Source organism: Neoarius graeffei, chromosome 2 (genome assembly GCF_027579695.1).
Source record: "Neoarius graeffei isolate fNeoGra1 chromosome 2, fNeoGra1.pri, whole genome shotgun sequence".
Classification (NCBI taxonomy): Eukaryota; Metazoa; Chordata; class Actinopteri; order Siluriformes; family Ariidae; genus Neoarius; species Neoarius graeffei.
In genome coordinates, this window is record NC_083570.1 from 65901627 (window position 1) to 65919146 (window position 17520).

The following is a 17520-nucleotide window of genomic DNA, read 5'->3' on the forward strand; positions in this document are numbered from 1 at the left end:
AGGAAACAACCAGTGTGAGTACACTGTAAATGTCATATGCATTAAATAAATACAAAATGCAGAATGTGGATTTAGCTGATTAAAATGATAACAGCAAATGCTTTCCATTTAAAACAGGCTGAAATTTGTTTGATGAATGACCTCATGACTTAATTGGCTTATCTTATCACAGTCACTGTATCCTGATAAATGCTTAGTCATAAAACTATATAAGCAGAAACTAAATGAAAATTTTGGTAATATACACATCTAGTGTTTGTGTAGCTCTGTTTAGATAATCTTTCCACAGTTGTGCTAGATTAAACACAAGTCTATTGCATTGAATCTTGTAATCTATGATTCCATATCAGCCCCAATTACTGTGAAATCATCTCATTAGTCCAAATATTGATGAACAGCAAAGAAAGACCAGGGAACTTTACAAATAAAATGATTACTGAGTTCTGTTGGATTCAACGTTTATAGTTTGAAACTTTGAAAACACAAAGACAAGTCTTTTTCCATTTCCAGTCCTATGTCTCTTCAGATCACCTGTCTGAAAAGCATTAAACTACAGCTTAAAGGTGCTGACTGCAAAGTCAGCTGAAATTTTCCTACGTCTTGCAAGAACAATATCATGCGGATGAGATGTGATCATTTTAATGTGCTGAGGGCTGCTTTTCTCCATTTTGGGACCGTTTTCCTACCTCTTGAGGTAAACGGTCTAGCCTTATGGAAACAGCCAAACAAGAGGAGTTTTAACTAATTAGCATAATTATGAAACCGCGTCACACCAAGATGGCGACGTGTGGAAAACGTTGCGACTCTGCATTGACCTCAGAGAGTTTTGAGTCGCAGGGATGTAATTTGTGGTTGACATTTGCAAATAGATCCATGAAACAAAAGATGAATACATCTTTTCTCCATTACTGTTTTTGTGTTATCGTTTCTTTCTCTGTAAGATCAAAACATTAGGTGTATAACTCCATACTCGCTACCGTGGAGTCAGGCTTGTAGTACTCGAGTCCAGGACTCAACTCGAATCCAACTCATGCCCTAATTTTAAGAACTTGTGACTTGACTTGAGCACTGATGACTCAGACTCGTGCACTAACTGCATTCGGACTTGTAAATTGGAGATGAGGACTCTGTTTTTTTGTGTCATAATAATTTGTCATAAGATATTTATATCTACATTAATTCTTGTACGAGTTTCGTGCAAGTGTGTCACACCTGCGCACCTTGGCGTGTGCATCAGATAGACTCTCGGGTGTGCTCCGGACAGTGTGCATGCCAAGCAGACTCTTGTGTGCGCTGTAAATGGTTTCACATAAAGGTAGCAACAGCCACCGTGAAATGGTGCGGTTGGAGTCTTGTTCTCGGACTCAACTCAAAATTTTCTTTAATGGCTTGGACTTGACTCAGACATGAACACTGGGGACTCAAGACTGGACTTGAGGTTTAGTGACTCAACAACAACACTACTGCGTGGAGTCGAGCCCATGCATTCTAAGGCTAAGATAGCTAAGTGCTAGCTAGAATTATTTAGATACCTGTCCAGAAAAATGACGTAATCTATCCTTGCTCTATCTTGAGCTGCACTCACTAGGCAGGCTTTCCTTTTCTTTTCCGCTGGCTTTGAACTGGCGGGAGAGCGGAGTCCACCATGTTTGCCCATGCCAACATGTTTTGGTTACAAGTAGGTCAAACACACCCCACAGTGGTCACGTGATATTGTTGCTCACTTGCTTCGGCCATCTTCTGAATCATAAAATGTGGGATGCTTTTTATCACGGCAAAACATATACACATAAGATATACGGTGTATATAACAGCGAAACATCTCGAAACTTCAACAGCTACAGACATAGAACATTTTGCCCAGAATTCAACTTTGCACTCAAAACCTTTAACTCAAATTATAATTAGTCTCAATTACAGATTAATGTCATGCTTATCAGGATTATTTCAAAATATTCTACATTTTTACAGTTTCTACCTCGAGTGCAACGTGAATCGGATTTCATGTGCTGACCTTATGAACATTCCAGATTGTCTAGTAGTATAACACACTTTGAAAAGCGTTCCTTAAGGTTTCTTTGAATATTTGAGTCCTTTGCTTTCCAGGCCGGGGGGTTTAGGGGGCAGTTCTACTTGGAATCTTTTAACAAGTAGAACCTTTAAAAGCAGGACATACATCCTAAAGGGTGTGAACTAACCTACAAATTACATTTGCAACTGCTATTACTGTTGTCAAAGACTATTGGGATAATCCCATTTAATGCAGTGTGTCTATGCAGTTAAAATGGCAATGTTTACAAAAACAGTGCCTTATTTATGTTTGTGAATGTCAGTTATGTCCAGAACAGTATCAGTTGTGTCTGCTCCAAAATGAGGCTGATCAATAACTACGATCTGCTTCGTTATCACCTTCAGCTGCCTTTAATATACTACAGCGCCTCCTTTTTCTCTACACACAGCAAGAAGAGTGTGATGGGGCTTTTCCTATCACAACTCCGACTCTTACTATATGACATTATGACTGGCAAAGGTCTTGATCCTCCTTCCACATGTTAATGCTCATCACACCCCTATAATTCTATCATAGTAAAATCCCTTGTCAGAACAGCAGCGAATAAAACATTTTGACCTCCCAGATCCAAAGGCAAACTCATTCCCCTCTTTTTTTTTTTTTTTACCAGTATTAAAAACTACTAGGGCTTGGGATTAAGTAATATAAAGCCTCTAAATGGGTTATGCACTATTAATTTGGTAAAATGGCATAAAGTTTTATGATCAAAGGAGGAGTGGGGGACAAAGTTTTAATGAAGGAGCATCTGGACCTGCACAACACGCACACACACACACACACCAGGCCACAGGAGACTTAATTACATGATAAACATGTGCAATAAACGAGAGAGACAGGAATGAGTGATACAGTATGTTTAAAACCATAATATTTCTGATAATATTACTTTCAGAGATCGCAGCATTGCTAATTTGATTTTGATTTGCATGCTGATCTGCTTTGGAGTAGCTAACCCTGGGGTATACTTCTGCACTTGCGCAGTGGGTAGTGTTGCCACCTCACAATTCCAGAGTCCTGGGTTTGATCCTGAGCTCAGGCTATTGCCTGTGTTGAGTTTCCGGTGTTCACATCAGTTTTCTCCAGGTTCTTGGGTTTCCTCCCACTGCCTAAAAACATACAGTTAGGTGGATAGGTTATGCTAAATTGTCAATAGGTGCGAGTGTGTTCATGGTGCCCTGTCATGGACATGTGTCCCACCCCGAGTGAATTCTCCTGCACTGTACCCAGGATTCCACTTGTGAAAATGAACGTTGCTGCTCTGTATTGGTAAACAGGAAGAGGAACATGCTTAATGTGGAGTGCTCATTTCATGACGTTGTTACTGAGACATGCCGATGGCAAAAAAGTTTTTGAAGGATACATTTTATAACTTAACTGATTTTCTTTCAGGAATAACTTGCCAAATTCATGTTCAAGATCTACCAATTGCTGGGTTTCAGTCATGTGACTCATCTTAGCAGTTTTACCGGAAGTGAAATAGCTGGTGGTCTAAACGGCTGCTGTAGTGCAAACAACTAGCGATAACTTAGAGTATACTCGTAATCTAGAAGCCGCTGCTCGCTTTAGATATATTCAGAAGATTGCTATGTGTGATGGAATCGACTCCTACAGTCTGGGAAAGAAGGATTTGTCATACGATCTCGAAAACTACCCTTCAGTTGAGTTCCCCGACATCTCGAACTATCTGGTGTTGCAAACATCCTTCTACACCACAAAACAGATGAAAGCATGGAAGAGTATGGAGGCTGACAACTTTGTGTATGACTGGGTAAAAGACCTCGCTATCAGGTCGCTGCCCAATGAATCCTGTATTGTTTTTGCCCATGTAAGGGTTTTGTTTTGTTTTTTAAGCTTTTTGTTCACGTCTTTACAACAAAGAACTGCAAGTTGAAGTGTAAACAAACAACAGTTCGCTTGATTCTCACTTGTGTTGGCTCTTATCTCTCAGGTAAATCATTCACAAAGATCATCAGGAACCCCTTTAAAGACCTGGATCTTAGTTAAACAAGACGGAGAAGTGATCATGGCGCATTGTAACTGTACGGCTGGGTAAGAATTTTGTCGCGACCTTCATGCATATGGACTTTGTGAGGCGTAAACAAAGAAACAGCTGGGGACTTTAGCACTTCGTGACTAAAAAAAAGTACCGTAAAATAACGACACATAGCAAGAAATGCAATTGGAAAACACTACGGACATAGCTGAGAGGGAGATACAAACCTTTCACCAAGTGATCACTACAAACTCGAGCGTGCTTCAACTCGGCTCCCTTCGATTTCAGTGAGAGGTTCAAAAGCCACCTTTCTCGATGTCTTTTTGAGAAATCCTGTGTTCGTTCACCTTTATTAGTTCATGGGGAACCCTGAAGAAACTCTGATCAGTTTCACGGTTTGATTGATTCGAACAACCTAAACCAACGCAAGCGTAAGGTGTTTTTCATGTGAGCAATGAACCTTCTCTGTACAAACACTTTGTCAACTGAGCTTTGGTAGACCACCAGCTAAAGTTTTGAATAACTAATGAGGCGGATGTGACGTCATGTGAAATCCAGCAATATCATTCACAAGTTTGTCTTTATTATCTCTGCCCTCCATTCATAACCTATAAAAACGCAGACAATATAGCATTATTCCATAGCTTCTGCTGCTCATAAAGTCCCTTTACATAGGTACAAGGCATTACAATTCTCCCATGCTTTCTGAATAAAGATAATTCATGACTCAGAAAAGCATTGGCCCAAAGATTTAGGAGCTTTCAGAGGTTTTAAATAACTAGTGAGGTGATTGTGAAGTTTGAGAATACCCCTCTCAGTGCCTTTTACACTGAGACTAGAGTCTGGTCCAAGCAAAACAGGATGATATCTGCTGATAACGATAAGTAGATAAAACATAGGCAGATTAATCTAACACACTATGTCCTCATATCAGTGAGCTGACAAATATTTGGTTTCAGTTTGCCCTGGTCTCAAATTAACAGAATGGAAAAGAGTGCTGTATAGAGTGTTGTATAAACGTATCTATAGTTGTAACTTTACAGTAAAAGCACAGTCTGATGATCATTCTCTGGTGTGATGGACAACCTTTATAGAAATTGTCTTGGTAATAGCCATATTTGATTTCATCTTAATTTCTGCAGAGAAAGACAACATGTTGATGAACTTTGTGTAGTAATAACAGAACTAATCGCGTGCACGGAACAAGGCCTCAGACTTAAGAGAATATGCTCATGCATCAACCTAATTTTTGATGGCTTTCACCACCGTACAATGTCCGTATGAATGATAAATGTACCAAAACAGGGAACCCGATCATAAGTGCAAGCACTCAAACACTTGACCACCAGCCAACAAAATTTGTATCTGTATTTACATTAGATGGGTTTTTATTCAGCTCTTATTTTTAATTTGCTTTTTAAAAGATAACATAGGATTATTCACAAACACATTTTATGTTCATGACAATTTCATATAAAACTAGTTAAAGGCAGACTGCCTTTCAGATTTTTCAAGTGTAGGTCATAAAAAGAATTTTCCCTGACACCCAATCATTTTTGTTTAATGGACTGAAAGCGGGGGCGGCACGGTGGTGTAGTGGTTAGCACTGTCGCCTCACAGCAAGAAGGTCCGGGTTCGAGCCCCGTGGCCGGCGAGGGCCTTTCTGTGCGGAGTTTGCATGTTCTCCCCGTGTCCGCGTGGGTTTCCTCCGGGTGCTCCGGTTTCCCCCACAGTCCAAAGACATGCAGGTTAGGTTAACTGGTGACTCTAAATTGACCGTAGGTGTGAATGTGAATGGTTGTCTGTGTCTATGTGTCAGCCCTGTGATGACCTGGCGACTTGTCCAGGGTGTACCCCGCCTTTCGCCTGTAGTCAGCTGGGATAGGCTCCAGCTTGCCTGCGACCCTGTAGAACAGGATAAAGCGACGAGAACAATTGATTAATTTAGAGCCACATGGCCTGAAATTCTCAGCTATTTTTTCCTACTTCACCATGCCCCAATTCAAGATACTAGATCATGCATCACGTGGTGGGCTTTCCCCATTTGTGCAAGGCATTGTGGGATACAAATTTGAAACAGGAGAGAAAAACAAAGGATGTGAGTGTGCAAATTAAATGTGAAAGACCGATTACAGTACAAAAAGCAAAAAAAGCAAGAAAATACATTATGTTGCGAAGGAAAGGAAATGCAGGACTAAACTAATAAATATCGGCGGTCAACGAGCACCTCGGTGTGATCAGCTGTTCGTTTAGTGATGGAATGATGTAACTGCCAGTGCACAGTCAAGGTAAACCTGTAGATGGCAGTAATGCAACACTGGATGCCAGCTGCTGTAAAACCCAAAAGATAAAAGACGATGACGACGACTTACATAAACCTGCGCATGCGCACACAGACTTCCTCTGTTTGCTTGACTGCGCGACGTGAGCAATTTCATGCACATTATTTGCGAGGGAATCCCCTCAAATTAAATAACTTCCCAGCCACAGAATGGCCTGGCTTTTTTTTTTTTTAGATATTACAAAAATAAACATATCACAATGACAAAATTTCAGGGGGAACTAAATTTCACTGATTTTATGAAATTGAAAGGCCATCTACTTTTAAAACAGTGTTATTAGTCCAGTAGCTTGCTGGACAGTTGACAGTTTCTGTAAAGGCAGTAGATGGCTGTAAGTGCAGGAAGAGTTTTATTGAAAGTACACTAGCAAACAGATACAAAACAGACAAAGGCAGAGTCGAAAAACAGGCAGTGGTCGAGTGAAGCCCAGACAGGATATCAGAGGTAATACCATACTCATAGTCCAAAAAAACAAACACGGTCAACCCCAGAAAAGCGAAACAAAATCCAAGGCTTTCACAAAGTCTTTGTTAATGAGAGTCCTTATATTTATGTGCTGTGATTGCGCTCTAATCAGGAACAGGTGCATGCTAATTAACTCCAACAGTGTGCACGCACTTTACAGTCTGCGGCTGTGTGCTCTGAGCTCCAAAGCACATGGATGTGAGAGATGTAACCGGACAACTGTTTGGTGTATCATGTTTGATACTGGATCGTAACTATACAGTAATGATGTAAAGTGAAAGCACTGGTTCACTGCTGTTCACGAGGCACCCAGCAGAGTAAATGTCATGGTGTTGTTTCTGGAGCATGGCATGCGGTGTCAAAGAAATGAATAAATATGTATTCATAACTGTGATGCGTATCTCATTATTGGTATCACTGTCACAGGACAATGCAGCAATTTATTGATGCGAAATACACAAAACTACATAATTCGATGGTTCATATGCTATATTATTATTATTCTATTCAGGTTGATTTTGTGCCCTTGCAAATATTTTGCTCATACTCTCATCAGGAGCTTCGCTTTTAGGCAGTGCATAAATATCTACACTATATTATGTCAAGAACCGCTCAACTAAGTAAAGAGAAACGACAGTCCATGATTACTTTAAGACAGTGTCTTTTAATTCATAAAAATAAAGAAAAACCATCGAATTAGAGGGCGTGTCCAAACTTTTGACTGGTACCGTGTGTGTTTTGATAATAGGTCTTATATATTTATTATGATGCAATGTCTTACTTTTTGCATTTTTTAATCTACACGGTAAACTTGATTTAATTGTTGAGTGTTGATAAATGACTGTGCATTATTACCGTATTAATTAACAGGCAAATATTATAAGACAAATCATTTACGCGTACGATTCATGACTCAAAGGCAGAAAGGCTGAGACAGAAAGAAAGGGATGAGAATGGGAGAGAGGGTTTATAATGAGAGAAACTCTCACAAACCTCCTAACCCCCCGATATGGAAACACACGTCATAACTGTGGTAGTTACAGTCATGCCAGACAGTATCAAAATAAAGCAGGATTATTTTAACAGGTGCACCTTATTATTCCAGTTCATTTCAGATTGCACAAATGCTAATGCTGCCAGACTAGAAGAGAGTCTACAGGAAGAAAGAGTAGTATTTACGACACACACACAAACACCATGAAGATATGCATCATATATATATATACACACACACACACACACACACACACACACACATATATACATATATATGTGTGTGTGTGTGTGTGTGTGTGTGTGTGTGTGTATCAGATACCCATAAATTAAACAAGCGCAAACAAAATTATGGCACAGCAGAAAGACTGGTGGGTGGAACGTGTATTGGCAGCAGGATGCAAGTGCAAAAAACAACATGCCTTTCATTTGAGCATGAATTATTGAATTATTATTCATATTCCAGGACTGGATCAGAGAACAGGCAGCCAACACATTGAGCGTCATCTGTAATCATAAATCAAAAAAATCAAGCACAGGTCAAAACTAAGAGGTATTTGGAATTTGAAGACAAAGAACTAGGAATAAAGGAAACTAAGGCTCATTAATGAGGAGGGTATAAACAAACAAACAAACTAATCAAGCGCTAAGCACAGAACACCTGGAAACAGTCAGGAAAACAATGACCGGTCACTCTTTGTGACCATGCTGCGCGCTGAGAGTGGGAATTCACCACAGTGGGATGGAGCTCGTTATCTCATCACTTACTTCATGCTGGGAAATAAAAGCTAAAGTATCGGTTTCTGCCACTCTGTAGGTGTTCTCCCAAGAATGTTTCATTCGTGCTCATTACCTGCAGGATTACAGATCACCTGCCATGCTCGTATTTTTAAAAAGTACACAGTGTTCTTGTCAGTAAAAAAAAAAAAAGCGCAGAAGAAAATGCACCCCAAAGTATGCTGGATCCCACATTGTTTTGTTTTTTAGACTCAATTATATGACTCATACAAATCATTATTTTTCTCTTTTGTGTAAATACATTTTTATTGACAAGAAACTTTGTTGAAGTAGGCCTCCCACAATAACAGTGTGTAGATTTGCTCAATACACAGTGTCTCAGAAAACAATCTCTAGACTGCATGATCTGTGTTTAGTATAAATAAACACGCAGGTGACTATAGGAAATTCGGACTATTTCTCGATAATCACCTTGAGCGACTCAGCAAAATGCAGCCAATCGCTTCGTCACCATAAGTAAGGAAAAATGACAAATTATGAAAGAAAATGCTGTTCCTAAAAGCACCAAACATGCTACAAAGTTTGGTCTCAAACTATTCAAAGGTAAGGTGGAATTGTCCATCCATCCATTATCCATAATTGCTTATCCTGGGCAGGGTTGTAGGTAAGCTGGAGCCCATCCCATCTGACTATGGGCGAGAGGCGGGGTACACTATGAATAAGTCGCCAGCTCATCGCAGGGCTGACACATACACACAGACAACCATTCACACTCTCCTACAGTCAATTTAGAGCCACCAATTAGCCTAACCTGCATGTCTTTGGACTGTGGGGGAAACCCACGCAGACATGGGGAGAACATGCAAACTCCATACAGAAAGGCCCTCGTTCACCACTGGGCTCGAACCCAGGACCTTCTTGCTGTGAGGCGACAGTGCTAACCACTACACCACTGTGCTGCCCAAGGTGGAATTGTGATTCATTTTATCCATTTCAAAACAAAGTATTTTATGTGACTCGGCATAGATAAGTGACAAGTCTGCGCCGCACCGTTATTGCAGCTGCATGCTGCTTCTAAAGTTTGAAATAAATTATTTTTTAAAATATGATTTTTTATATTTTTTAAATAAAAATCACCTGTGTATTTATATGAAAACAATTATCCGCCTCAGGCTCAGTGAATATCGGTGAATAATAACCTTGACTTTGTCTTCGGCGAATAATTGTTAAATATAGGTGTGACAGCGGGGGCGTGGCCTAGCATCAGTTTGTGAATGGAGGGCGGGGCCGGGGAAGGTGAGTGGCAAAGTCAATGCACCTGTGCTTAATTAAATGTTGTGTGTCTGTGTTACAGTGACGGAGGATAGAAAAGGAGGGAGAGAGCAGAAAGATGGGAGCTCTCCCGACCACAACATGTGTGTGCTGTGTGTGACTGAGTGAGTGAAGCTGAAAAGCTAAAAATAAGTAAAATAAAAGTGTGTGAGAGAACGTCAACTCCCTTCTGTACTCCACCCGCATCAGGGACTTGTTACAGTGGTGCCGAAACCTGGGACATACAGAAGGGAACCACCGCCTGGAGTCCTCCTCATTCAAAGAGCTCATCCATGCCCTCGCTACCGCCCAGCAGAAACAGCATCAAGTGCTGACTGCCCTCTGGAAGGAACAAGAGCAACACTTTGAAGCCTTGATGCTGGCCCAGCGGGAAGATCACCAGGCATACCGGCATCTGCTCGCATCGGCAGGGGCTTCAACCGTCACCACAGCGGACCATCCTCATGTCACCCTCTCGAAGATGGGCCCGCAGGATGATCCAGAAGCTTTCCTCACTCTCTTTAAGCAAGCAGCCGAAACGTGGGGGTGGCTGCTCATGCAGCATGTGGCGCGCCTCCTCCCGCTTCTGACTGGTGAGGCGCAGCTCGCAGTACTGCAGCTCCCTGCTGACAGCCGGCTCAGGTATGCTGACCTGAAAAAAGCCATCCTGCAGCGTGTCGGCCACTCCCCGGAACATCACCATCACCAGCGCTTCCGGACACTAATGTTAGAGAAGATCGGCCAGCAACTCTGGGATGCCTGCCAGCAGTGGCTGAGGGCGGAAGACCGCGATGCCGACGGAATCATTGATCTGGTGGCACTGGAACAGTTCACCTCTCGACTTCCGGAAAGAACAGTGGACTGGGTCCAGTGTCATCGCCCAGCATGACTAGAACGAGCCATCGAGTTGGCGGAGGATCATATGGAGGCAGTTCCGACGGCAGGCGGACGAGGCGCCTCTCCTCATTTTCTTTCTCTCGCTCCTTTTCCCCCACTCCCTCTCCCCCCCCACCGCAGAGGCCGGCTCCCCCCCCCAGCCAGCTCGTCGCACCTGCGGTGTCCTCCCATCTTCCTCTTCTGTGTCTGTCTCTTCTCCCCCTCAGGTAAGTGACACCCATAATGCCGGCGCAGAGGGAAAGCCTGGGCCGGTGTGCTGGTGGGGCGGGGAGCCGAAGCATCTCCCAAGTCAGGGCTCAGCAGTGGAGGCGGGAGCTGTCATCTGCATCCTCGATGCACCACAGTCCGCCCCGATCGGGCCGGAACGTATCGCATACCGGCAAGTGTCCAAGGGGATACACATCATGCATTGGTGGATTCCGGTTGTAATCAAACCTCAATTCACCAAAGCCTGGTGCAAGGTGAGGCACTGGGGAGGGCACAAGCGGTGAAGGTGTTGTGTGTACACGGAGATGTTCACAATTATCCTCTAGTGTCCGTCCATATTCTATTCCGGGGCCAAAAGCATAGAATTAAGGCAGCGGTTAATCCTCGTCTCACCCGCTTACTGATTTTGGGGACTGATTGGCCAGGGTTTCGAACCTTAATGGAATACGTAGTAGGGAGTGGGTCCTGCCGTAAAATGTCATGGGGGGATCCCGGTGTGGCATTGACTGGAGAAGCTGTCACAGAGCCGTCCACTTCATCACCACGTCAGAACAATACAAGGAGTGAGGAGCAGCCCTCCCCTCCTCCCGCTCTTGGGGATTCCCTCGAGGATTTCCCTTTAGAGCAGTCACAAGACGAGACTCTGCAGCATGCATTTGACCAAGTGAGAGTAAGCTATGGTCAAACTCTCCAGCCAAATGCAGCACCTGTCTTCCCGTATTCTGCAATTATTAAAGATAGACTGTATCGAATGACGCAGGACACTCAAACCGCGGAACAAATAACCCAGTTGTTAATCCCTAAGAGCCGTAGGGAACTCGTATTCCATGTGACTCACTTTAATCCCATGGCTGGACACTTAGGGCAGGATAAAACACTAGCCCTAATAATGGCCCGGTTCTACTGGCCAGGGATTCACGGGGACGTTTGTCGGTGGTGTGCGGCGTGCCGTGAATGCCAATTAGTAAATCCCGCAGCTACTCCAAAAGCGCCTTTTTGCCCTCTCCCTCTAATCAAGACCCCCTTCGAAAGAATTGGTATGGATCTCATTGGACCATTAGATTGGTCAGCACGAGGATATCGCTTTATTTTAGTTCTGGCGGACTATGCAACACGATATCCGGAAGCGATGCCTCTCCGCATTCTCTCAGCACGCAGTATTGTGGAAGCGCTCTTCTGTATTATCGCCTAGGTCAGGATTCTGAAAGAAATCCTGACAGACCAAGGCACTTCGTTTGTCATGCACACTGCATGAGCTGTATGGGTTGTTGGGAATTAAATCTATCCGCACCAGCGTTTATTACTCACAAACAGATGGTTTGGTAGAGAGGTTTAATCAAACTCTTAAAAATCTAATTCAGAAATTTGTAAGTGAAGACACACGTAATTGGGACAGATGGCTCGAGCCCCTGTTATTTGCAGTACAAGAGGTCCCACAAACCTCCACGGGATTTTCCCCATCTGAATTATTATATGGGTGAAAGCCACGTGGCATCTTGGACGTGCTGCGGGAAAATTGGGAGGAGGGACCTTCGACTAGTAAGAACGAAATTCAATACATTCTCCATCTGCACACAAAGCTCCACACCCTCATGCACTTAACCCGGGAGAATTTGCGGCAGGCACAAGAACGTCAAGCCTGGCTGTACGACAGGGTCACACGCCTTAGAGAGTTCACTCCGGGAGACAAAGTACTTGTATTATTGCCCACGTCAAGTTCCAAATTAGTTGCCAAGTGGCAAGGGCCCTTCGAGGTCACACGGCGAGTCGAGGACATTGACTATGAGGTGAGGCAAACGGATGGGGCGGGGCTTTACAAATATACCATCTCAACCTATTAAAAGCGTTGGAATGAGGGGGTCCCTATGGCGTTGGCATCGGTAGTTCCGGAGAAGGCAGAGCTGGGGCCGGAGATAAAAACAACCAAAACCACAACCCGAACCATTCCGGTCCCTTGTGGAGACCACCTCTCACCAGCCCAACTCACAGAGGCAGCCAAGGTGTAGGAGGAATTTTCTGACGTGTTCTCACCCCTTCCCGGCTGCACCCACCTCATAGAACACCACACTGAAACGCCCCCAGGAGTGGTGGGGCGTTGCCGTTCTTACCGCTTACCCGAACACACACAAAAAAAAAAGTGATTCAGGAAGAACTTAAGGCCATGCTTGGCATAATTGAGGAGTCACACAGTGACTGGAGCAGCCTGGTGGTCCTGGTACCCAAGGCCGACGAGTTGGTCCGGTTCCGTGCGGACTATAGAAAAGTCAACGCGGTGTCTAAATTCAATGCGTACTCAATGCCTCGCATTGATGAGTTGCTTGATTGGTTAGGTGCTGCTTGCTTTTATTCGACACTGGATTTGACGAAGGGATATTGGCAGATCCCCTTGACTCCTCTATCCCGAGAGAAAACATTTTTCCACACCATTTGGATTACACCAGTTTGTCACGCTTCCTTTTGGGTTGTTTGGGGCTCCCACTACATTCCAGTGACTAATGGACAAGATCCTCTGCCCCCACGCCACTCACGTGGCAGCCTACTTAGACGATATAATTATATACAGCAGTGACTGGCCGCGGCACATAGAACACCTTAGGGCCATCCTAGAGTCGCTGAGGTGGGCGAGTCTCACAGCCAACCCGGAAAAAAAAAAAAAAAAAAAAAAAAGTGTGCAATTGGGCGGGTGGAAGTACGGTATCTGGGTTTCCACTTGGGTTATGGGCAGGTGCGTCCCCAAATTGACAAGATAGCAGCGATTGCTGCCTGCCCGAGGCCTAAGACCAAAAAGGGGGTGAGACAGTTCCTGGGGCTGGCTGGCTACTATCGTAGGTTCATACCTAATTATTCGGACGTCACCAGCCCGCTGACTGATCTCACTAAAAAGGGAGCACCAGAGCCGGTCCAGTGGACGGAACAGTGCCAATAGGCTTTCACCCAAGTAAAAGGCTGCACTGCGGGGGAGGGGCCACTCTTACACTCCCCTGATTTCTCGCTTCCCTTTATTTTGCAGACGGACGCATCGGACAGAGGGCTGGGGGCTGTTTTGTCACAGAAGGTGGTGGGCGAGGAACACCCTGTGCTGTACATCAGCTGCAAGCTCTCGATGCGTGAGAGTAAGTACAGCACCATTGAGAGAGTGCTTAGCCATCAAGTGGGCAGTCCTCACCCTCCAGTACTACCTGCTGGGGCACCCCTTCACTTTCTGTTCAGACCATGCGCCCCTCCAGTGGCTCCACCACATGAAAGATGCCAATGCGCCGATCACCCGTTGGTATCTAGCCCTCCAGCCATTTAAATTCGAGGTAATCCACAGGCCTGGGGTGTAGATGGTAGTGGCGGACTTCCTGTCCCGTCTGGGGGGGGAGGGAGTCAGTCCCCGGCCTGAGTCAGGCGATGGAGGTATGTGGCAGTGGAGGCATGGCCTAGCGTCAGTTTGTGAATGGAGGGCGGGGCCAGGGAAGGTAAGTGACAAAGTCAATGCACTTGTGCTTAATTAAATGTGCGTCTGTGTTGCAGCGACAGAGGATAGAAAAGGAGGAAGAGAGCAGAAAGAGGGGAGCTCTCCCGACCACAACACGTGTGTGTGTTGGGTGTGTGACTGTGTGAGCGAGCGAAGCTGAAAAGCTAAAAATAAGTAAAATAAAAAGAGTGGGTGCATGAACATCAACTCCCACCTGCCGTGCTTCTGTACTCCACCCACATCAGGGACTTGTTACAATAGGATATAGGATGTCTATTTAAAAAAATTTAGTTGAAAGACTTCATCTAATCGTGTAGGTACATGCCGTCCCTTTTAGGACTATAAATCCCATCAACCAACTTCCGCGATGACCTACGTCACGCCTGGGTGGGATTAACTACGTCATATCCTCACTGACCCCATAAGTGATTGAGCCACGCTTCCACTCACTCTCTCTCGTCTTTTGTTCATTATAAGTAACGTTACGACTGCCGCCCAAAGCAGTTAATTAAAAGTTAGAAGCGACCGGATTCCTTCTGACTTAATCGCTGTGCACATTATTGAGCAGAGACTCTTCTTCACGAACGACGAAGTGTCGGACCAAGAATTCTCTGCGTTTTCACAGAAACGACCCACATGCTCCTGTGAACTCCAAAAGTTTCGGAACACCTCTGCATTCCTATATAGGAGCAAAATTACTAGAAGTAAGACTGGCATTTTGGGCAAAACTAGTCTTAGGAATTAGCTTTATGAAGTAGTGTGAATTTAAACTCAGGAACTGTTTAATTATGCACACTGTAGATACTCAGGGTGTTGAATTGATTATTGTTCTATTTGTTCTCTCAGTTGTTTAAAAGATAAGCATTGCATACTCTTTTCTCTATCCTTTCTAACACTTTAATTTCATTATTACACATATTTTGACCTCATCAAGATTTCAGTGGATTTGGTAATGTTATAGGCTAGTGGGTTAGCTAGCAACCAGAGCTAATCCTTTTGTTCTCCTCAACACCACGTGGTGACCCCCTTCATCCTTTATCACGAGGTCCTTTGTCTCAACCACATAGATGAAATTCCAAACTTTATAGCCCCCCTCTCAGAAACACACACACACACACTCCCCCCCCCCCCCCCCAAACACACACGCACACACACACACACAGTATCTCACTGTTTTGCTATCATTTTTTTTTTATCATTGTTATAATAAATTAAATTAATTGTTAAACTGTGTGTTGCTTCTATATATTTTTGAAGTCATCCAATCTCAAAGAATTCCAAGGTGTATCAGTGCTATTGGCTGTAGCTTGGTAAGTGATACATTATTGCTGCATTGGAAGTGATCATAATTTGGAATATACCATAATTTGGCTGTTTGGTAATTTATTATTAAACACCAAAATTAATGGTATTATTAATGAGACTGATTTAATGAGACTGATTTAATGAGATTGATCACTTAAGACCAATTGCACCCTACAATAGCTATGGAAAGCTCATTAATTCAGCTGGATATTCCTCAAGTTCAGTCTCATTTCCACTCTACTCAGTAAAATCTTCGGAGTCTAACCCAGTGATTACAGTGCCTTGCAAAAGTATTCATCCCCCTTGGCATTTGTCCGTTTTGTTGCATTGCAAGCTGGAATTAAAATGGATTTTTTTGGGGGGTTAGCACCATTTGATTTACACAACATGCCTACCACTTTAAAAGGTACACAGTTTTTTTTTTATTGCTACACAAACAATAATTAAGATGAAAAACAGAAATCTGGAGTATTCACCCCCTTTCGTAAGAAACCCCTAAATAAGAGCTGGTCCAACCAATTCACTTCATAAGTCACATAATTAGTTGATTAAGATCCACCTGTGTGCAATGATCTGTCACCTGTCGTCTGTATAAATCAACCTGTTCTGGAAGGACCCTGACTCTGCAACACTACTAAGCAAGCAACATGAAAATCAAGGAGCCTCCAAACAGGTAGAGACAAAAGCCCTATTCGCACGGGATAAGTATTACCTGTGGACCTCTGGTAATTCGGAATAATTGCAGAGAATGTCTGAGTTCTTAGTCCCGTGCGAATGCGCCATGTCCGTAATTTGCCAAGTAATAATTCCGCTGCGAATTACCTACTGTGTTTCGGCAAAACGCAGACATCCAGTGGTAATACAAGTCCTGTGTGAATGCGCATGTCTGCGTTTGTAATTATTAAACGCGCGTCTCTTGTACTTTTCTGGAGTGAATAATGGAGGATACGGGCGAAATTTTGATAAACAGCATTTCAGGGGCAAGTGGTAGTAGGCCTATCCCGTATTTGAACCAGATAAGCATTTTGAACTCCTGTCTACTAGTGTTGTGACGTTCGCGAACGAACCGATTCTTTTGAACGGCTCCTAGGCATGAACGATGAGAACCGAGTCTCGAGCTGGGGGAGCCGTTCTTTCTGTCGTTCTTTTTCTGTACTGTTTCAGATGAAAAAGCTTTTGCCCAAGGACAAGAAGTAGGCTAAACAGCATTTGCCTTTTATTTATTCAAGTTTTATCTGTTTGCCTAATAGTTCAAGTTGTTTTGTATATAGTTTATAATGTTGTTGTGTGATATTAATGATAATATTGTGGGAAAACTACTTTGCACGGACGTTCATTTAATTTATTCTATCGGCATTTTGTTTGTTCTATTTTTGTGTATTTTATTTATTTGTCTAGTTGTATCTATTTTTCTAATAATAATATACTTTTTGCATTAATAGTTTGTTTTTTCCTATTAAAATAATCTTGTGTTCTTGTTATAACTATCTATTTATCTGACTGTTTAGTTGCATCTATTTTTGTTACAATTTCAATATTTTTGATATAGAAAGTTTGTTTTTTTCTATTAAAATGTTCTTGTGTGATAACTAGTTCTTGTGTTATATTTATTGTAGTTGTATCTATTTTGTATCTCAGACTTAAATATTTTTGTAAAACAAGTGTTTTTCTATAAAATATTCTTGCGTTCTTGATAACTGTTCTTGAGTGGGTTCTTTTTTTTTTTTTTTACAGAAAA